The sequence below is a fragment of the Chiloscyllium punctatum genome, chromosome 4 (assembly GCF_047496795.1).
Source record: "Chiloscyllium punctatum isolate Juve2018m chromosome 4, sChiPun1.3, whole genome shotgun sequence".
Lineage (NCBI taxonomy): Eukaryota > Metazoa > Chordata > Chondrichthyes > Orectolobiformes > Hemiscylliidae > Chiloscyllium > Chiloscyllium punctatum.
Window position 1 is genome coordinate 81,531,525 of NC_092742.1, and position 22,655 is coordinate 81,554,179.

Consider the following 22,655-nt stretch of genomic DNA (forward strand, 5'->3'; position numbering starts at 1 on the left):
AATCTGATCAGGTATGTATGTAATCAATTAATAAGACGATTGGTTTGTAATATCCATGGCAGGTTACAAACAGATGTATAAGAAGTGTATGTTTCCCATTATTCAATGGCAAAGTCTCTGGACTGCCAGCCATTTCTTTCCCCACCAGCATAAAACAACACACTCTTTGTTGTCGGAGGTGGATTCATTTAGTCATCCTGCCTTAACATTTTCTATTTTGGAACTGATTTTCTCTTTTTTCACCCTGGAGTCTCTCAGTTAAATCCAAGCACAGCTACTTATTTATAAACAAATAAATGCTTTTGTAATTTGCAGTATTAAAGACAGTCCTTAATAGCAGTTTCTTGCTAGCCTCTGACTTCACAGATTTTCTGTGATGGCATTATTGTTTCTCTTTGACAGTACTGAAAGCAGCTGGGAAATGGTGGTATTTATGCTGCAGGAAGGGGTAAGTTGAATAGACGGAGATGGTGCCCAGAGACAGAGAGACAGAAAAGGAGAATTCGACTGTGGAATTGCTGATAATAAATTGGGGTGGGGGGCAGAGATGCAGAATGGGCCCTCACGGGAAGCGTGAGTGGTTGAAAATGGGTTGGCTGTGTAGGGAGCAATCCGTACAGGACAGGATCAGGGGTATGAGGGGTGCAGGGGTAGGTAGGTAGAAGGTAAGGGCATTTATCGAGCCAGTGCGGTTTTCTGCAGACATTTCATTGCCTCATTAGGTAATATCATCAGTGCATCTTTCATAAGGTGTTGGTGGTCTGTTCTGCTTGGTATTTATATGTCTCTGTTTGTTGGTACTTCCTTTTCTGTATCTGAGTGGTTTATATATGGGGTTCAGTTCAATGTGTGAATTGATTGAATTCTGGTGGAATGCCAGGCTTCAAGGAATTCTCTCATGTATCTTTGTTTAGCCTGTGCTAAGATGGTTACATTGTCCCAGTTGAATTCATGTCCTTTGTTGTCTGTGTGGTTGGAAGTGAGAGAGTCCTAGTCCTGTCTGGCAGTGGTGAGCTGATGTTTGTGCACTCGTATGGTCAGTTTTCTTTAGTAGTGTCTTATGTAGTGTTTTTCATAGTCTTCGCAGGGTATCTTGTAGATAATGTTGGTCCTGTTGGATGTGGGTGTCCAATCTTTAAGCTTTGTGAGGAGCTGGTGAAAGATATTTACTGGTTTGTGGGCCGCTAAGATTCTTGGGGGTCTGAGTGGTTGGCTCCTCATTTCTGAACCTATGACTTCATTCAAAACCCGAGCTACAAATCTTTGCAAAGACTCAATGGAGGAAGGTCTCTGAAATTGCTCAACTCAATATTGAGTCCTAGGCAGAAGATGAGGTGTTGTTCCTTCAACTTGCTTTGAGCTTTGCTGAAGCATTGTAGCTGATCTGAGACAATGAGGTTGGGAACATGGTAGGATGTGGCAGGTAACTGGAAGCTTCGGGTCATTTTCACGGACAGAGCATGGATATTCTGCAAGGTAATCTAAATTTTGTCTCCTTAATGTGGAGGAAACTGCATTGTGAACAGTGAAAACAGTAGATTAGATTGAATGAAGTCCAGGTAAATCATTGCTTCACCTGGAAGGTGTGTCTGGGACCTTGTATAGTGAGGAGGAAGAAAGTAAATGGAGAAGTGTTAAGTGGAGAAGGAGTGTAGCAGAGAGATTAGTCCCTGTCAGACCCTGACATGGGAAGGGAGGAGAATATGTGCCACTGGAGGTAGGAGAAATTATTTTGAAGAACAAGTGAATTCTTTTTGGTATTCTGCTCATGATTTAACACTTGACCAACATCATTGATAAACAGATGATTAAAAAAAATCTGTTTTCTCCAATTCAGAAGGCCATTCATCCCATTGAACCTACATTGACTTGTGTGAAAGGCAATCCAGTTTGTCCCACTCCTTCCAAAACCCTTACATTGCTGCAAGTTTTTCCTGCTTCAGCAATTTATCAATTTGCTTTCGAATGCTACTAGTGGATCTGTGTACTCCACCCTGTCAGAAAAAATATTCCAAATGCTAAGCACCTTCTGTAAATTAAAAAAGAAGGTTGTTGAGTCCCTCAAGTCTTCCTTTTTACTCTTTATCTAATCATGATCAAATCTGTATGGGACTTTCTGTGCACAAATTTGCTGCCACTTGTGAAGAACTTTATCAGCTGAAAAGCAATTTGGAGTCCCTAATGTTATGAAAGGGGTTATATAAATTGGTCTTTATTTAAAGTTTCTAAAATAGAACTTTCAAATGTACTATCCCATATGGAAGTGATCACTTCAATGGTGCCGTGATTCCCTGCAATATCCTGTGGATCCTGCTTTGGTAGGAGGTTTCAATGTCTACTGACATGTTTAATTTCAACTACAAAACCAGTATTGTATGGAGACTACAGTGTGTTTGCAATTCTGCAGCCTGGCCACTGAGTGGCTCAACTGCAATATGTGCACTTAGATGCCTGTTAAATTGCTTCTTGCAAGGATTGTAAACTTGACTCTTTTTAATCCAATTACAAAGTTTTTAATCTTATCAGCTAATTGTGTACCCAGCCTTTATGACCTCTGTCAATTTCTTGGCTTGGTCTCTTTTATTGGTTACAGGGAGTGGGCAGGAACAGATATAGATTCAGTCCTCAAGCCCTGTGAAGGACACTTTGCTTCTTTGTCCAAACTTAAATATTTTAGCATCCAGTTGCTCACCTCAATCTGAAGGAATATAACAAAATATGCACCTCTGAAATATTGCTGAAATTGAGGAAAATTCTACACAAGCTTTAGGTCTTGCACTCAGCGGGAGAGACACAAGAATGCCAAAGTTCAAAGCCAGCAATAATTTACACCAGATGAGAAAACTATGCTGGCTGTTACACTTCACCTCCCCCTCTCCTCCACCAAGGACATGCAGGTCGTGGGCCTCCTTCACCACCATATCATAGCCACTTGAAGACTGGTGGAAGAACGCCTCATCTTCCGCCTTGGGACCTTCAAACCTCACAGAATGTCGATTTCATCTTTCTCCCCACCTCTGACCTATCATCATCACTCCCCACCTTCATCCAACTATTATATTCCCAGCTACATTCTCCTCCCCCACAGTCCACCTCCTTCCCATTTGTCTCTCAGCCTCCTTGCCCCCCACCCATTTTTTTGATTTCAAAAATATACTTTATTCATAAAATTATTTTGATATCTATACAATTGGTCATGCCATTCTTATGCACACATTGCATTTCTTTACATATCGAGATCGGAATCAATCATTCGTATATACAAGTCTGTACATTGACCAACCAGATATTTTGCTGACGTGTCAGCTGGGCTCAATTTCTGAGTGGGCCCCCTGTTCTTCTTTAGGCAGGCAGACGTTACACAGTGGCTTTTCCCCACCGCGCCTTGGCGGCAGCTGCCCCAAGCTTCAGCGCGTCCCTCAACACGTAGTCCTGGACCTTGGAATGTGCCAGTCTGCAACACTCAGTCGGGGTCAACTCCTTCAGCTGGAAGATCAACAGGTTTTGGACCGCCCAGAGAGCGTCCTTCACCGAGTTGATGATCCTCCAGGCACAGTTGATGTTCGTCTCGGTGTGCGTCCTGGGGAACAGACCATAGAGCACGGAGTCCCGCGTCACAGCGCTGCTCGGGACGAACCTCGACAAACACCACTGCATTCTTCTCCAGACTTCTTCTGCATAGGCACATTCCAGAAGGAGGTGTGTGACAGTCTCGTTTCCCCCCTGCAGCTGTTTCGAGGGCAGCGTGCAGTATGGCTGAGAGTCTGGGCGTGCATAAAGGATCTCACAGGCAGAGCCCTTCTCACCACCAGCCAAGCCATATCTTGGTGCTTGTTGGAAAGTTCTGGCGATGAGGTATTCTTCCAAATGACTTTGACAGTCTGCTCAGGGAACTGCTCGACAGGATCTGCCCTCTTCTTTTCCCGAAGGGTCTCAAGGACACTACGTGCTGACCACTTCCTGATGGACTTGTGGTCAAAGGTGTTTTTCTTCATAGACTTCTCCACGAAGGACAGGTGATACGGAACGGTCCAACTACTCGGAGCGTTCCGCGGCAGCGAGGCCAGGCCCATCCTTCGCAACACCGGGGACAGGTAGAACCTCAGTATGTAGTGACACTTGGTGTTTGCGTACCGGGGATCCACACACAGCTTGATGCAGCCACACACAAAGGTGGCCATCAGGGTGAGGGTGGCATTGGGTGTGTTTTTTCCCCCATTACCCAGATCTTTATACATGGCATCCCTTTGGACCCGGTCCATCTTTGATCTCCACATAAAGTGGAAGATGGCCCTGGTGATTGCAGCAGCACAGGTTCTGGGAATAGGCCAGACCTGTGCCACATATAACAACACTGACAGTGCCTCACACCTGATGACCAGGTTTTTACCCACGATGGAGAACAACCATTGCTTCCATCTGCCCAGTTTCTGCCTCACTTTCCTGATACGCTCCCCCCAAGACCTGGTGCACACCCCAGCCCCTCTGAACCAAATACCCAACACCTTCAGGTGGTCAGTCCTGATGGTGAAGGGGATGGAGGATTGGTTGGCTCAGTTCCCGAAGAGCATGGCCTTACTCTTGCCTCGGTTGACCTTGGCCCCCAAGGCCCATTCGAACTGGTCACCTGTACACAAGAGTCTGTGCACGGACACATGAGCAGAAAATGGCAATGTCATCCATGTAAGGGAGGCCTTAACCTGCAAGCCCCCACTGCCAGGAATAGTCACCCCACTCAGACTCACATCCTTCCTGATGGACTTGGCAAATGGCTCTATGCAGCACACAAACAAGGTAGGAGAGAGAGGGCAGCCCTGCCTGACTCCGGATCTGACTGAGAAGCTATCTGATTCCCACCCATTGATTGAGACTGCACTGACAATGTTGGTGTAGGGCAGTCTGATCCAATTGTAGATTCCTCCCCCCTCCCCCCTCCCCCCCTCCCCCCTCCAAGCCCATTTTGGAGAGAACATCTCTCATATACATACGTGATATCCTATCAAAGGCTTTCTCCTGGTCCAAGCTGATGAGGCAGGTGTCCAACACCCTGTCCTGCATGTAGGCAATTGTATCCCTGAGGAGTGCGAGACTCTCAGCAATCTTTTGCTTCCCCCCTCATTCCTGACAAAGAGTTGATGCTCAAAATGTCAATTCTCCTGCTCTTTGGATGCTGCCCGACTGGCTGTGCTCTTCCAGCTCCACACTTTTTGATTATGCTGGCTGTTTGGCAAGTTGATGTTGATTGATTGAGAAATTGCTGTGGAGAATGCACTGGACAATACTGTCCCTTTTGCTTCATTCAGAAAGGCATAATGTCTACACTTGTTCCTTTTACATGCAGAGGAACAGTTCTTGTATATAAATATATGTAGCCTTTAGCAAGTGTAAGTGACCCATGTTGCAAGTCTGTCTGATAATCTTAAATTGGTTGTTTGTGCCATTCTTAGCATGTTCAGAATTGTTCAGCAAATGTTGGCCATTTATAGAATCACATTTGACATCAGGCATTTATATTCTGAGCTTTGTGAGCACAGACTGGTTGAGTACAGTCAGTACTTCATATTGTGAACATCTGAACGAATGTACCATTTGATATGATCTGCCAGCCATTGAGACGTACAGCCTACACACCTGGTGTCGCGCTGGCACACCAGTGGCTGTTCCACTAGCAGGATGCTGCTGTCAAACTGAGAGGATGTTCTGCCTGTCACACCAATGCGTAATGTTGAACATAAATGCAATACTGGCCCACTGTGATCCAGGCAATCCCCATCCCCAACACCATTGCATGATACTGATGATAGCTGACATGAATGAGCCCAAAGATCCACAACCTTCCGCAATTTCTTCCTGGTAGGAAATATTTTGTTTATGAAATAAATTGCAAAAGCAAATTCATTTTTTTTAAACATTGTAATATGTAATCGTTTATCCATAGAAGCATTGCCTTCCAGAAATGACTTTGAAGTTAGTGATGAGTTTATCCTACTAGAATGCATTTTAGGGAAATAAATAATGTCCCATGAGTGCTATAATGTGTAATCAATGTACTCCTTAGCATTATAAACACTTGCACTCATATTTGGTTTTCAAATCCTCTGCACAATGTTTTGTTGAGTTCTGATTGTCAATTATCTTTCAACTATTTTTCACTGAGATATTATCCATTTCGGTTCCACTGTTCATGGGTGTTAAATTAAATTGAGAAAATAAGCAGCTTCCAGTGCATTAGAATCAAATTTAAGGAGGCTATTCATAGGCAAATTATTCAAAATCTGAGTCACCCTGTGCTCTGTAGATTCCTAAAAAAAAAGTGTCAATTTGTTCAAGGGATCAGGCACAGACTACTTTTTTAAATCATATGAAATTAAATCAGAGGCTGTGAAAGCAGCATACTATTTTGAATATTTGTACAAGGCATTCAATTTTTGTTGCATGACTCAATCAGTAGAAAATTGGCGCTGTTTTTTTGATATTTGTTTTTATAACAGGCTATTTAGTTCATAAGAGTGAGCCCATGACACACCAGGAAGTCTTTGGTAATGATCCTTTTGATACTGGCTGTTGGAGATGTGGGTTTGACTGCCTTCCATCTATTAGCTTTCTTCCCTGCCACTCACACCTCCCATGAAGAACCAATTAGTTGATACCGTGCAGCACTCCAACTGAGTTTTATAATGAAGCTGGCACTCTGTCACTTTGTCAGATTCCACATTATCTAGCAAATGCTTCTCAAGGTGAAAATTAATTTAATGCAATGGATTATATTAAATGACAGCCTCAGATGAAATGAAATGCACCTCTATCCAAGATACACAGTTGTTTGATTTGTTTGATCAAATGACAGGCATCACCACCGACTATGTGGTGTTCCTAACAATGTGGTAACTTTCTTTTCCCCAAATTGACAATTTCAACTTGAATTCAGTGTGGAACACATGTACAAAACTGAAGAGAATCAGAACTGGAATGTTTTTTTCCTTAAAACTTTCCAACAACTAAGTAAGAAATACAAACTCATTATGAAAACAATTAATCCAAATGAAGCTTTTCTTGTTTGCCTTACAAGGCTTGTTTGGATTCCTGTCTGGAAGGAAAGGACGCTAAATACAAATCAGTTTCTAACTTTTAACAGCTGGAATAATCGGCCTTAAAGGCTATTCGATAACAAAAGCCTTGAGTTGAAATGAAATTTTATGACTATGATGTACAGGATGAACGAGAATGCACTCAGAGGCAGTTTAAAATTCCATATATTTCCTCTGACAAAACATGTGCTGCAAATGCCTTGTCGCAAGTGGGTCAACTTCACATGCAATCTAAATCTTGTCTTGTTAAATCACCCTGGTCTTACTTGTGATTGCTGATGGTTGTCAAACATTTGAAGAAATTTGGCACATGTGGCCAAAATTTCAAGTGTCCACTTCTCTTGTGTGGCAGCATTGACTCAAACTGCATACTTTCAAATGTATTGAAAAAACATCTCCACTGAAAATGCCAAACTCTTCAGAACAAAAACAAATGATTTACCTTTGAAGTTTTTTTTAATGTCAGGATCATTTGATATTTCTTTTCCAACTTTTAAACTCATTACCCTTCTCTATTAAATTTCAAACGATCTAGTTTTCTTTCTCAACTGCTTCAACAGAGTCCTCCTTACAACAACAAGCCACATTGCATTTTTCCTTGCGTTTGATCAAAAGTATAGGAAATATTTGCTTTAAGCATTCTATTCTATACATTCCCCCTTTGAAAATATTTGGAGAACAAATGAATAATTCCTCTTGTATTTCACAAACTATACATGTGTTTGAACACATCTGTTAACCACATCCCTTGCCACGTGTGTGATATTTATTGAGGCATATACATTCTGAGCTCTTGGGATGTTCATTATTCATACCACTGCAACTGACAGGTACTTAAACTTTCTGTAATTGAAACTGTTATACTGCCTGTCTTTTCTTATCACATCAAAAAGAAGAAAGGTCTACATATGTGGAAAGGTAAGAAAATAGAACTTTTAAGCAAATAACTTATAGGATATTGTAAATCACCAGCAAGAATACAATGTATTGCCCATCTCTAGTTGCCCCATCGAAGGTATTCAACTGACTCCTTGAGCTGCTGCAGTCTGTGTGGTAAGTACACCCAAAGTGCTGTTATGAAGGGATAGAGGAACTGCTATATAGCTCTAAGAACAATATATAACTTGAAAGAGAACAGTGGTAACACTGCATCTGTTGCCTTTGTAGTGGAGCACTCAGCTATGAAAGGTGTTGCCGATTAAGTCTTGGTAAATGCCCACAGTTCATCTTGTAGATGGTACACATGCAGTCAGAGTGCACCAAGCACTCTATGGTAAACTGGGTGCCAATCCAAAGGACTGCTTTTCCCTAGATGGTGGTAAGCTTCTTGAATGTAGCTGAAGTGTCACCCATCCCGGGCAGATGTGTCATGTTCTTGAGTTGTGCCTTGCAGGTGGATAGAACGACTTTGAGGATTCAAAATGGGAGTCATGGTTACTGGGCAATCTCCACTGCCTACTGACGAAGTGGCAGTCCTTGCTGAAGCAGCTTGTTGGGCCTAAGTAATTGTTCTAAAAAACTCCAGCAATGATACCACAGGCCTGAGCTGATTGATTTCTGACAACTGCAATAATTTTCCATTTTCAAAATTAGGATGCCAGCCAATGGAAACTTTAACCCCTGGTTCCCATTGACTTCAATTTTGCAAGGTTTGTAGTGTCAAATGGTATGTTGATGTCAAGGATACTCACTCTTTCCTCACCTCTAGAAATCTGTTCCTTTATCCATGTTTGGTTCAAGGTTATAATCAGGTCTGGATGGTCCTTACAAAAGTGGAACTGAACATTGGCCAGCAGATATTGTTTTGTAGGTATCACTTGAAAGTACTGTCAATATCCCTCTCCTGTTCCTTTCCCAATGACTGAGAGCATGTCTCTGTCTGCTTGTGTGGGAACTAGTGCAAGTTTCAGTGTGAACTTCTATTATATAACAGCACAAATATTTTATACACATTAATGGAAGTCTGACTTTGACAAGTGTGATTTTGCTATGGCCTCTGTTACTCTGTAATCCAGCTGACAATGAGAACATATTGGAGTTCCAACATTCTGATAATTGTTAGCAGCACCAGGTGACTTGTCTCATCATGCAGCAATGATACATTACACATTACACTGAGCAAGAATTCAGTAAAGGCTAGTTATATATAAAACAAACAAAATGCCTTTCCCCCCATCATTATTTAACAGTTTCTAAGTTTGCACAAAACAAATTGGCTTCACTGTTAACTTGGGGTTAGCTGCCTTCTGGAAACTGAAATATAGCAATTGCAAAACAATTAAATTAGGCACTGTGTACAAACTTTCTAACTCTGAGACCTTGACTTGCGAGAGCTTCACGAGGGGAGGGAAGAATGAAATTCAAGATTCATTTGGGGGCAGTGGGAGAAAAGACATGAACAGGAAAACAAGAGGTAAAAATGATTTGTGACTTAATTCACATGATTTGCTTTTGGCTACTTTGTGTCTGGAGTTTCAGATTCTCAATTCCTTAGATCTTTATTAGTTGCAATTTCAAGAGACACTCATTTGCGCACATGTCAAGAACACAATAATGAATGTTTTGATCAGAAACACTGTAGCGTTTTATAAACCGTACACTTGGTTTGGAATTTTTGTTTTTATTTTGCTGTACAAGTCAAGCTCAATAGCAGCACGGTGGCTCACTGCTGCCTCATAGCACCAGGCATCTGAGTTCGATTCCAGCCTCGACTAGCTGTCTGCGTGACGTTTTCGCATTCTCCCTGTATCTGCATGGGTTTCCTCCCAAAATCCAAAGACGTGCAGTTTAGATGAATTGGCCATGCTAAATTGCCTATAGGGTTCAGGGATGTCTAGGTTAGCTGCATTAGTCGGGGGTAAGTATAGGGTTGGGAAATGGGTCTGTGTGCATTACTCTTCGGAGGGTCGGTATGGACTTGTTGGGCCAAATGGCCTGTTTCTACACAGATTAGATTCTAGATTTTGACTGCTGAAATAAATGTTCACATTAATAGAGTAACAGTCAGTTAATTCTTAGTTCTGTTATCACTTGGTAAAATTTAAACAAAAAGTCACCCTCACCTTAACAACTAGCAAACATTAAAAAAGAAACTGCTGTAATTCTAGCATTTCCAGTTTTCAATTTTGTCAATCTCATTCCATCTCCAGTTTTTTTTCTGATCTTCAGACCAATATAACATGCATCCCTTTCCAACGATTATCTCTTCATTTGTACTGTAGTCATAGAGTCATAGTCATAGAGACATACAAGATAATCAGAGGGTTAGATAGGGTGGACAGGGAGAGCCTTTTTCCAAGTATGGGAACGGCAAACACGAGAAAACACAACTTTAAAGTGAGGGGAGATAGGTATAAGACAGATGTCAGAGGTAGTTTCTTTACTCAGAGAGGAGTAAGGGTATGGAATGCTTTGCCTGCATCAGTAGTAGATTCGCCAAGTTTAAGGGCATTTAAGTCGTCATTGGACAGGCATATGGATGTACAAGGAATAGTGTAGGTGGGATGGGCTTCAGATTAGTATGATAGGGCGGCGCAACATCGAGGGCCGAAGGGCTTATACAGCGCTATAATGTCCTATGTTCTATGTTCCATGTACAGCATGGAAACAGACCCTTGGTCTATGCCGACCAGATATCCCAACCCAATCTAGTCCCACCTGTCAGCACCCGGCCCATATCCCTCCAAACCCTTCCTATTCACATACCCATCCAAGTGCCTCTTAAATGCCTCCACCACTTCCTCTGGCAGCTCATTCCATACATGTGCCACCCTCTGTGTGAAAAAGTGTCAATAACTCTTTCTAGGATCCTTCTCAATTTTTTCTCTCTCTCTGCCCATTATTTCTGTCCAAACTTTCTCACATCTTTCAATGTGTCTAGCTCACTCTTAGACTTGCCCTGACTGCTGTCTTGTTGCCTTGCATCTGCCGCCATGCTCCCTGTCATTTCTCTCGCTCCCTTGTACAATACAATCTTGTTAAACTAATGTTCTTCCATAAATTTCACACAATCTATGATCCTTGACTCACTTACTCTGCATTTGTAGTTTCCTCCACGAGGTGTGCCCTCTGTCATCATTGTTGTCGGCTCCCATTTCCCCCTAGAGATTCTCTATTGAGGCTGGATTTTTTTTCCAGATTTTACATTCCGGATCCACCAAGTGCCCCTCAATCCCTGCAAGAGCCAGTCATTTCGGTTGTGCTAGGCTTGACATTTGGAGTAAGGCAACAGCTGGTCCTCAGTCCTATTAATGATTCCAACTGGGAAGTGTGTGTGTGTGTTAGTCACAAAGCATCGTGAGGTCAAGAAACTTGGCATTCCTGACTCGAAATGTCAAGTCTGTTTCTCTCTTCACAGGTGCTACCAGAAATACTGAGTCTCTTCAGCATTCTTTGGGTTTGTTTCAGTTGATGGTTGCATAAAGTATCCCAGAGGGAGAGCGTGGCTCTTTATTTAGTTGACAAAACAGCTTTACAATCAATCTAAGTTTATAAATAGCAGCAAGACGCCTCTGCAACTCACACCTCCAGGCACTGCTGACTCCAGACTTGGAGAGGTGTGTGTCTGCACGCTGTCCTGGAGCACGGGTGCGCGCGCCGGCAAGCTCGATGCGCGCTCCCGTGCGCGCAAGCTGCCGCTTTTGGTGACATTTGGAGGTGACTGGGGCTGGCTGGAGCAAGGCAGACTGGCTGCGGGCTCTGGAGTGTGCAGCCCCTGCTCATTGCTTCTGCAGTCTTCACCCTCCACTTCAAGCTCTGTGTATGCGGGTGGCAGAGAAAAAGGGACAAATCCTTCTTCCCCCCCCACCCCCCAATCCCCACGTCTTGATCTGACTCAGGGGGAGGCCAAATAAAAAGGTGCATGTCAAGAAAGGTAGGCTTTGTTTCACAAACGTTTGCTGAGTTAAAGTCTGATCATGGCAGCCTTGCTACTTGCTGACTCCGGAGCGTCAAGGCTGTTGCTGTTTGTCAAATTGAATTTATTTGTGATGCTTCTTAAAAAAAACATCTCCAGCGGAATTCAAATAATAGAAGGAGTGAGGGTGAGATTTTCTTGCTGGGTGTCCTGCTCGGCGAACGGGCGTTGTGGAAGCTTGCGAGCAATTTTTCGAAACCTCTTGATTATTTTCAGGGTCACCTCCCCACCCCAAAGGAACGCACCGCCCCAACTCTCCCTTTTCAGTTTCGCCCAACGAGCAAAAAAAAAAGAAGGCTGATTTTAAAATCCAGCCACCGTGCAGTCGATCTTACTATCGGTGTTTGCGAGTCCCTTCCAACTATTTCAAAGTGGAAACTTCTTTCGCATCTAGAGGTATGCTACTGACTGAGGTAAAATCTTTGACTTGGAGCTCACAAGCGCCTGCCTGCTCCCCAGTAAATAAGCTCAGCTGATGGGTTTGCATTGCCATGAGGGCGCATAGTCGTGAAGTTAAAGCAACAGAGGTTGGCAAAGTAGAGATACGGTCTGAATTTTTACCTAAGTCACCTGAAGTAGCAGTTTCGGGGAGTTTCATGGAGGGAATCTTCACCCAGACCCCACAGTCTTGCACTTGCTCACGGAGGCAGCCTGTTGTATACAAGTTGAGTCATCTGGAAGAAATGGCATTAAAATGATGGCCTCCTGTGCATCTTGAGGGGGTTCCTCACCTACAACGTCTTCATGCAGAGGCTGCTTTGCAGCTGTTAGACACTGAAGTGAGTCCGATTTGCTGGTACATCTGTTTCCTTCTCGATTTCTGACAGGTAGAGACAGCATGAAGAAAAGCACACAGTATCCTTGGCTTTATTATTAGGGGCATTGAGTACAAGAGAAAGGAGGTGATGTCGAACTTGTAAAAGATGTTTGTTAGATCTTATTGGAACTGTTCTGGGCACCAGATTAGCTAAAGGATGTCAATGCATTGGAGAGAGTATAGAAGAGGCTGTAGGCAGAGGCTGAATCGGCTGGGACTATTTTCTAGAAATGTCGGAGGCTGAGGGATAGTGGTCTATAAAATCATGAGGGGAATGGTCTTCTCCCTGGGATGGGGGAGTCCAGAACTGGAGGGTACAGGTTTAGGGTGAGAGAAAAGATTTAAAAGGGCCCCAAGAGGCAATATTTTCATGCAGAGGGTGGTGCGTGTATGGAATGAGCTGCCAGAGGAAGTGGGCGGCACGGTGGCACAGTGGTTAGCACTGCTGCCTCACAGCGCCAGAGACCCGGGTTCAATTCCCGCCTCAGGTGACTCTCTGTGTGGAGTTTGTACGCTCTCCCCGTGTCTGCGTGAGTTTCCTCCAGGTGCTCCGGTTTCCTCCCACAATCCAAAAATGTGCAGGTTAGGTGAATTGGCCATGCAAAATTGCCCGTAGTGTTAGGTGAAGGGGTAAATGTAGGAGAATGGGTCTGGGTGGGTTTCGCTTCGGCGGGTCGGTATGGACTTGTTGGGCCGAAGGGCCTGTTTCCACACTGTAAGTAATCTAATCTAATCTAAAAGAAAGTGGTGGAGCCTGGTACAATAACAACATTCAAAAGGCATCTGGATGGCTATATGAATAGGAAGGGTTTAGAGGGACATGGGCCAAGTGCTGGATTAATTTAGGATATCCACTTGGCATGAACGAGTTGGACCAAAGAATCTGTTTTTGTGTTGTGCATCTCTATAATCTGTTACTCTAAGTGGCCTACAAGAATGGTTCCAAGGACATGGGACTTCAGTTATGAAGATAGATTGAAGAAGTTGAGACTGTTCTCCTTGGAGACAAGAAGGTTGAGAGGAGATCCGATTGAGGTTTTCAAAATCATGAGAAGGTTGGATCGAGTAAGTTCGCAGAAACTCTTCCTGTTCATAAAAGGAGCAAGCACAAGAGGGCATAGATTTAAACTGTCAAGAGAGTGGTGCTGGAGAAACACAGCAGGACAGGCAGCATCGGTGAAGCAGGAGAATCAACCTTTTGGGCCTCATTCCTGATGAAGGGTTTATGCCCGAAACGTTGACTCTCCTGCTCCTTGGATGCTGCCTGACTTGCTGTGCTTTTCCAGCACCACTCTCTCAACTCTGATCTCCAGCATCTGCTGTCCTCACTTTTTCCGAGTAGATTTAAACTGATCAAAAAAGGAAGCAAGGGTGAAGTGAGGGAAAGCTTTTTCACTCAGCAAGTAGTTCATAGATTCTTAGAATCCCCACAGTGGGGAAGCAGGCTCTTCAACCCATGGAGTCCATATGGACTCTGCAAAGAGCATCCCACCCAGACTCCCCTACCCTCTCCCTGTAATCCTGCATTTCCCATGGCAAATCCATCTAGCCTGCAAGTCCCTGGACACTATGGGACAAGTTAGCATGACCAATCTATCTAACCTGCACATCTTTGGACTGTAGGAGGAAACCCAAGTACCTAGAGAAATCCGTGCAGACACTGGGAGAATGTGCAGACTCCACACAGACAGTTGCCTGAAGCTGGAATTGAATCTGGGTCCCCAGCACTGTGAGGTAGCAGTACTAGCCAGTGAGCCATGTAGTCAGGTTAAGCGATGCACTGCCTGGAAGTATGGTGGAGGCAGGTTCAGTTGAGTCATTCAAAAAGGCATTGGAATATTATTTGGATAAAAGTAATGAGCAAGGGTAGCTGTAAAAAATCAGGAAGTTGGTACTAGGTAAAGATGCTCATTTAATTTGCCAGTGAAAGCATGAAAACGGAGTGGCCTCGTTCTACACTGTAACACTTGTATGATTCTGTGAATATTGGAGCTTCTGTTTTCTTGACATTGAGAATCTAATTTGTCTAATCTCACCATATTTTCCCAATTGGCTTGCCATACCTCGAATTCACGGGCTGGGAAAAATCCAGCTCTATATGATCTCTGATTTCTCCATTGAGGGGAACACCACCTGTTTGACAGATGGGTTTCCTCTGTCATCTGATACAGAGTGAGAAGAATCCCAGCTTCATCCAAACTTATTAGTAAACTGAGAGTTTAAATGTTGTCTGTAAAAACAAATTCACAGTGGGAGTGTTAACTTGGTGTCAACCTTCCATTATCAATTCACCAATGTTTCTAACTTGAACTGACTTGACACCAAAGTGAACTCATTGCCCCTCTCTCATACTAGACATTGCTGTTGATGAAATAACATGACAGTTGCAGGCTGAATCCCTTCCTCGTTAGACAGCAAATTCCAGGATGTGTGGTGAGCATCAAGCTATGAATGTGTTGCCATCATTTCCCTCATTGCAATCTGAGCATTCACTGTTTCCCATCTAACAGCTTGATATGCAAGAATGACCTGGATATGATCACATATTTCTTCAAAAGTTCTGAAAAGTTTGTGATTAAAAAAGGTTGATCTCTTGATCTGTCGAAATGAATAGTAAATCCTGTTGAAGTAAATTGGATCACTAGGTCTGTTAAGAATTTATTTTGTGTGTACTCATGATTAGATTAGATTAGATCACTTACAGTGTGGAAACAGGCCCTTCGGCCCAACAAGTCCACACCGCCCCGCCGAAGCGCAACCCACCCATACCCCTACATCTACATCTACCCCTTACCTAACACTACGGGCAATTTAGCATGGCTGCACATCTTTGGACTGTTGGAGGAAACCGGAGCACCCGGAGGAAACCCACACAGACACGGGGAGAACGTGCAAACTCCACACAGTCAGTCGCCTGAGGCGGGAATTGAACCCGGGTCTCTGGCGCTGTGAGGCAGCAGTGCTAACCACTGTGCCACCGTGCCGCCCACAAGAATTTGAAAACAATTTTTAAAAATGTTATGCACTATCACAGCAGAAGCGTTTTATGCTATCTAATGTTTTTGGTCTTTGACATAGCATCAGTTTTGTTTTTTACCTCATTTCCAGCACCTGCAGCATTTTGCTTTTGGCTCGCTTGTTTTTGCCTTCTAACTTTGGACAGTATTAAAACATGAAAGCTGAGTTAACTACGTCGCACAAAAATATTGGTTGATATGACACGTGTTAGGACTAACATGACAAATGATAAGTACACAGTTCTCACGTTGCATCAGTTGATCTTTGGGATATGCCATTCATGCATTTGACCTTATGAGTGCAAGCTGGAAAGTTTTGGTAAGATGCCTTTTTTTTCAGTCTTGTTTCACAGCAAGTTATGTGCATCCTAAATTACCCCAAGACAACTGTTGCATTCTATTAAAGATAACACATTGCGGAGTTTTAGTCTTTAAGTAGGGTGAGGAGAGGAAGGGAGCTGGGTACTTTTGCAGGGTGTGGTTCATTGCATGTAGGATAAAGAAGCAACTGCTGGCCTGTCAGTCATGCAGCTAGAACTCAACTACTTCTGCTTTTAACTCAAGTGTGTTTTCAAGTGGAAGAGAACCACCAAGGGGCAAACGTTCTGAGATTTACATAGATAAGAAGCTAATTGACTATTAGCTTTAGCCATGGACTCTGGTTTGAACTGCCAGTGTGCAGATTTCCCAGGCTGCCTGTAACTTGCCAGACTCAGCAAGGTGGGAGGACAGTGAGGATTGAAGAGAATTGGTAATTGACAGGTTGGAAAGTCTTTTTCATACAGAGCTGTATCAGCTGCTGTCTTGCTCAAGCGAAAGGCTTTATTTTACATGATTTATTCTGAGACAGAGCCTTTATTGCATTTAAAGTGGTTTTCAAGACTTTGGAGGTAATTTCTACTGCCTTAGATTTTTTTTTGGCTTTGATCTCCTCTTCCTGGCTCTTGATCATTGGAGCAGCCTATGAGGGGAAACAGATAAGCAGCACCAAAAGGCATACCATCTGCCTTCTCCTCAATCTCCTCCCACTCCACAGGACTGAGAGGATGCCCATAGAGCTCCAATGCACTGGAGATGATGCCCTTCTGTATAGGATACACAGGCAGATGTTTAGCTTTCCAGAATCTACTGTTTTTGCATTCGGCCTTTGTTGATGTCTAGAAACCAAGTCACTTTCCAAGGCGAGAGGAGTACAAGCACCTTGAGAACTCTGCTTCTGTCCTGTTTCTCCATCTTCCCTCTCATGGCCTACCTGCACTTAATTGTTCACAGGAGATGGACTTTATGGGGGACGAATGTGTTTATTGCACATCTCTAAATGCTCCTGAGAAGTTGGTGGTGAGCTGCTTTCCTCGAATGCTACAGTTTCAGGTGATGATAAAACATCACTTCAAACATCTCGATATTCAATTCCATCTGCCACTTATCTGACCACTCTGGTCACCTATCTATGTCCTATTGTACTGATCAGCAACATCTTTACTGTTTACCACAGCCCTGTTTGATCTAATTGATAAACTATAACATTTTATTCCATATTCTGATATCCAAGGCATTTATATATCAATGAAAAACACAGTGATCCCAGTGTTAAACCTTCATAAATACTACAGTATACCATTCTCTGGTTTGAAAAATAACATTTCTCTGGATTTGATGATTTCTGTTCTTAAGCCAGTTTTTTTATCCATGCTGACACGGACTCCTATTCCAACTTGGATAAGCAACTTTTTAAGTGGTACATGGTCAGAAACCATATAGCGAACATCCACTTTCTTTCCGTCACCAAAAGTCTCCGTCACTTCATCAGAAAATTTAACAAGTCCATCAGCAGCTACTTGTACCGGCTCTCCACGATTAACTCCAATTTCTCCAAGGTCTTGGTTAATTTCTTTTCGAAAATGTTATCCACCACTGATGTTAAACTGTAGTTACAAGGAATGTCTTTGTGATCTTACCTTGCTACTTTCCAATTCTCTGAATCTGGTGAGAGGATGGGATAGCATCATTTGGCAAAGTGGCTGTCAAGGATTGTTGGGAGCTGGCACCAACATGAGATTGAATGTCAATAGTGGCTGTGTTTGGGTAAGGAGATAGCTGAAGGGAGAGAGGAATGGCTGAAGTAGAAAGGTGTGTTAGCCAGAGCAATGCTGTGCCTGAGAATGCTGGGGTGGTCACAATGGGGTGTTTAGCAATTGTTGGTGGAATGCCTCTCCTCTTCACTGCACTGATGAGGCCATTGATCCTTTTCTGGTCCTATATTCATGGTCCAAGGACCTTCCTCATGATGTTCACCATCTTAGTGACTTCCAGTCATGCTTCCTTGCTTTCAAAGGCTGGCCTCTTTCATCGTCCATGGGGAACAAATTTTCTCTGTAGGCTCTGAAGCCATCAGCTTGATTGCAGGGCTCCCTTTGAGAGCAGAGGGGAATCCTTCCCATGTCGAGACTCCAGTTGCTGTTTCTTCTTTGATAATCATAGAATGGATCAATCCTGTCCCTTTCTGAGGCAAGTTTTCCAGTATATTTTCAGTCATCCAGGCATAAACCAAATAACGAGAATCCAGAGAAAGTATAGTCCTGTCAGGGTGAAAGGAAAGACTGGTAGGTATAGGGAATGCTGGATGACTAAAGAAATTGAGGGTTTGGTTAAGGAAAAGAAGGAAGCATATGTCAGGTGTAGACAGGATAGATCGAATGAATCTTTAGAAGAGTATAAAGGAAGTAGGAGTATACTTAAGAGGGAAATCAGGAGGGCAAAAAGGAAACATGAGATAGCTTTGGCAAATAGAATTAAGGAGAATCCAAAGGGTTTTTACAAATACATTAAGGACAAAAGGGTAACTAGGGAGAGAATAGGGCATCTCAAAGATCAGCAAGGCGGCCTTTGTGTGGAGCCACAGAAAATGGGGGAGATACTATATGAGTATTTTGCATCAGTATTTACTGTGGAAAAGGATATGGAAGATATAGATTGTTGGGAAATAGATGGTGACATCTTGCAAAATGTCCATTTACAGAGGAGGAAGTGCTGGATGTCTTGAAACAGGTAAAGGTGGATAAATCCCCAGGACCTGATCAGGTGTACCCAAGAACTCTGTGGGAAGCTATAGAGGTGATTGCTGGGCCTCTTGATGAGATATTTATATCATCAATAGTCACAGGTGAGGTGCCACAAGACTGGAGATTGGCTAACGTTGTGCCACTGTTTAAGAAGGGTGGTAAAGACAAGCCAGGGAACTATAGACCAGTGAGCCTGACCTCAGTGGTGGGCAAGTTGTTGGAGGGAATCCTGAGGGACAGGATGTACGTGTATTTGGAAAGGCAAGGACTGATTAGGGATAGTCAACATGGCTTTGTGCGTGGGAAATTATGTCTCACCAACTTGATTGAGTTTTTTGAGGAAGTAACAAAGAGGATTGATGAGGGCAGAGCAGTAGATGTGATCTATATGGACTTCAGTAAGGGGTTTGACTGATTAGCAAGGTTAAATCTCAGGGAGAACTAGCCATTTGGATACAGAACTGGCTCAAAGGTAGAAGACAGAGGGTGGTGGTGGAGGGTTGTTTTTCAGACTGGAGGCCTGTGACCAGTGGAGTGCCACAAGGATCGGTGCTGGGCCCTCTAGTTTTTGTCATTTACATAAATGATTTGGATGCGAGCATAAGAGGTACAGTTAGTAAGTTTACAGAATACACCAAAATTGGAGGTGTAGTGGACAGCGAAGAAGGTTACCTCAGATTACAACAGGATCTGGACCAGATGGGCCAGTGGGCTAAGAAGTGGCAGATGGAGTTTAATTCAGATAAATGCGAGGTGCTGCATTTTGGGAAAGCAAATCTTAGCAGGACTTATGCACTTAATGGTAATGTCCTAGGGAGTGTTGCTGAACCAAGAGACCTTGGAGTGCAGGTTCATAGCTCCTTGGAAATGGAGTCGCAGGTAAATAGGATGGTGAAGAAGGTGTTTGGTATGCTTTCCTTTATTGGTCAGAATATTGAGTATGGGAGTTGGGAGGTCATGTTGCGGCTGTACAGGACATTGGTTAGGCTACTGTCAGAATACTGCATGCAATTCTGGTCTCCTTCCTATCGGAAAGATGTTGTGAAACTTGGAAGGGTTCTGAAAAGATTTACAAAGATGTTGCGAGGGTTGGAGGTTTTGAGCTATAGGGAGAGCCTGAACAGGCTGGGGCTGTTTTCCCTGGAGTGTTGGAGGCCGAGGGGTGACCTTGTAGAGGTTTACAAAATTATGAGGGGCATGGACAGGATAAATAGACAAAATCTTTTCCCTGGGGTGGGGGAGTCCAGAACTAGAGGGCATATGTTTAGGGTGAGAGGGGAAAGATATAAAAGAGACCTAAGGGGCAACATTTTCACACAGAGGGTGGTACGTGTATGGAATGAGCTGCCAGAGGAAGTGGTGGAGTTTGGTACAATTGCAACATGTAAGAGGCATTTGGATGGGTATATGAATAGGAAGGGTTTGGAGGGATATGGGCTGGGTGCTGGGAGGTGGGACTAGATTGGGTTGGGATACCTGGTCGGCATGGATGGGTTAGACTGAAGGGTCTGTTTCCTTACTGTACATCTCTATGACTCTATGACTGTATGGTGAGTGAAGCTTTGTTAGCAAGCCATCTTCCTTAAGGTAATTGGAGTGAATGTAATGAAGCATGATAATGTAACTCACACTCACTATTCTAAATTGTAGCCTTCCCCAGTGAGGGTAGGCAATGAGGTAAAAACAATGACTGCAGATGCTGGAAACCAGATTCTGGATTAGTGGTGCTGGAAGAGAACAGCAGTTCAGGCAGCATCCGAGGAGCAGCGACCTAGTGATATGATTGACGACTATTACTCCAGAAACTCAGCTCATATCCCGGGGAACAAGGTTCGAATCCTGCTATGATGGTGGAATTTGAATTTAGTAAACAAAACTGATGACGGTGAAACCATTGTCAATAGTTGGAAAATCCCATCTGGTTCATTAATGTCCTTCAGGGCAGGAAATCAGCCATCATTACCTGGTCTGGCCTACATGCCATTCCAGACCCACAGCAATGTGGTTGACTCTGAAACATACCTCTGAAATTGCCTCACAACCCTTTCAGTTGTATCAATTGCAATGAGGTCTCAAAGAAATGAAATTGGATGGATCATCTGGCAGTGACCTTGGCACCTGAAGAGACAACGGCAGATCCAGCCCTGCAAAATCCTCCTTACTAACATCCGAGGCTAGTGCCACAATTGGAAGGGCTGTCTCAACAGCCTGACATAGTCACACTCACGGAATCATACCTGACAGGCAATGTCCCAGACACCACCATCTCTGGATATGTCGTGACCCACTAGCAGGACAGACCCCATGAGGTGGATGGACAGTGGTATACAGTCAGGAGGGAGTTGCTCTGGGAGTCCTCAACATTGACTCCAGACCCCATGAAGTCTCTTGGCTTCAAGTTAAACATGAACAAGGAAACCTCCTGCTGATTACCGTGTGCTGTCCTCCCTCAGCTGATGAATCAGTACTCCTTCATGTTGAACAACACTTAGAGGAAGCACTGAGGATGGCTAGGGTGCAAAATGTACTCTGGATTGGAGATTTCAATGTCCACCATCAAGATTGGCTCAGCAGCAGCACTACTGTGGAATCGCAGGTAGATAGGATAGTGAAGAAGACGTTTGGTATGCTTTCCTTTATTGATCAGAGTATTGAGTATAGGAGTTGAGAGGTCACATTACGTCTGTACAGGACATTGGTTAGGCCACTGTTGGAATATTGCGTGCAATTCTGGTCTCCTTCCTATCGGAAAGATGTTGTGAAACTTGAAAGGGTTCAGAAGAGATTTACAAGGATGTTGCCAGGGTTGGAGGTTTTCAGCTATAGGGAGAGGCTGAACAGGCTGAGCTGTTTTTCCCTGGAGCGTTGGAGGCTGAAGGGGTGACCTTTTCGAGGTTTATAAAATCATGAGGGGCATGGATAGGATAAATAGACAAAGTCTTTTCCCTGGGATGAGGGAGTCCAGAACTAGAGGGCAAAGGTTTAGGGTGAGAGGGGAAAGATATAAAAGAGACCTAAGGGACAACATTTTCACACAGAGGGTGGTACATATATGGAATGAGCTTCCAGAGGAAGTGGTGGAGACTGGTACAATTGCAACATTTAAAAGGCATTTGGATGGGTATATGAATAGGAAGGGCTTGGAGGGATATGGGCCAGGTGCTGGCAGGTGGGACTAGATTGGGTTGGGATATCTAGTCGGCATGGACGGGTTGGACCGAAGGGTCTGTTTCCGTGCTGTACATCTCTATGACTCTATACTGATTGAGCGGATTGGATCCTAAAGAACATAGCAGCTGAGTCTGCAGCAGGTGGTGAGGGAACCAACAAGAGGGAAAACATATGTGACATTATCCTTAACAATCTGTCAGCTGCAGATATATTGTCCAGTAAGCGGGACCACCACAGTCATTGTGGAGACAAAGTTTCACCTTCACATTGACAATACCCTCCAACATGTTAACCTATCACCGTGCTAAATGGGACAGACTTCAAACAGATCAAGCAACTCAAGACTGGGCATCCATGAGGTGCTTTGGGCCATCACCAGCAGCAGAACGATCGTCCAACACAATCGGTAACCTTATGGTCTGGCATATCCCCCACTCAACCATTACCATCAAGCCAGGGAACCAACCCTGATTCAATAGAGAGTGCAGGGGTGCCAGGAGCAGCACCAGGATTACCTGAAAATGAGGTGTCAGTCTGGTGAAGCTACCCAATAGGACTCGTTGCATGCCATACAGCATTAGCAGC

The 22,655-nt window shown here is 43.8% G+C and overlaps 1 protein-coding gene across 2 annotated transcripts in view; it reads left to right on the plus strand.

Moving 5' to 3' along the window:
* The first annotated feature begins 11,751 nt into the window (after nucleotides 1-11,751).
* Nucleotides 11,752-22,655, plus strand: part of LOC140476474 (spectrin beta chain, non-erythrocytic 1-like) — a 330,291-nt gene continuing 319,387 nt past the window's right edge. For both annotated transcript variants that reach the window (XM_072569156.1, XM_072569161.1), the window contains exon 1: nucleotides 11,752-11,961. The gene's annotated coding sequence lies outside the window, so the exon portion shown is untranslated. The remainder of the gene's footprint in view (nucleotides 11,962-22,655) is intronic.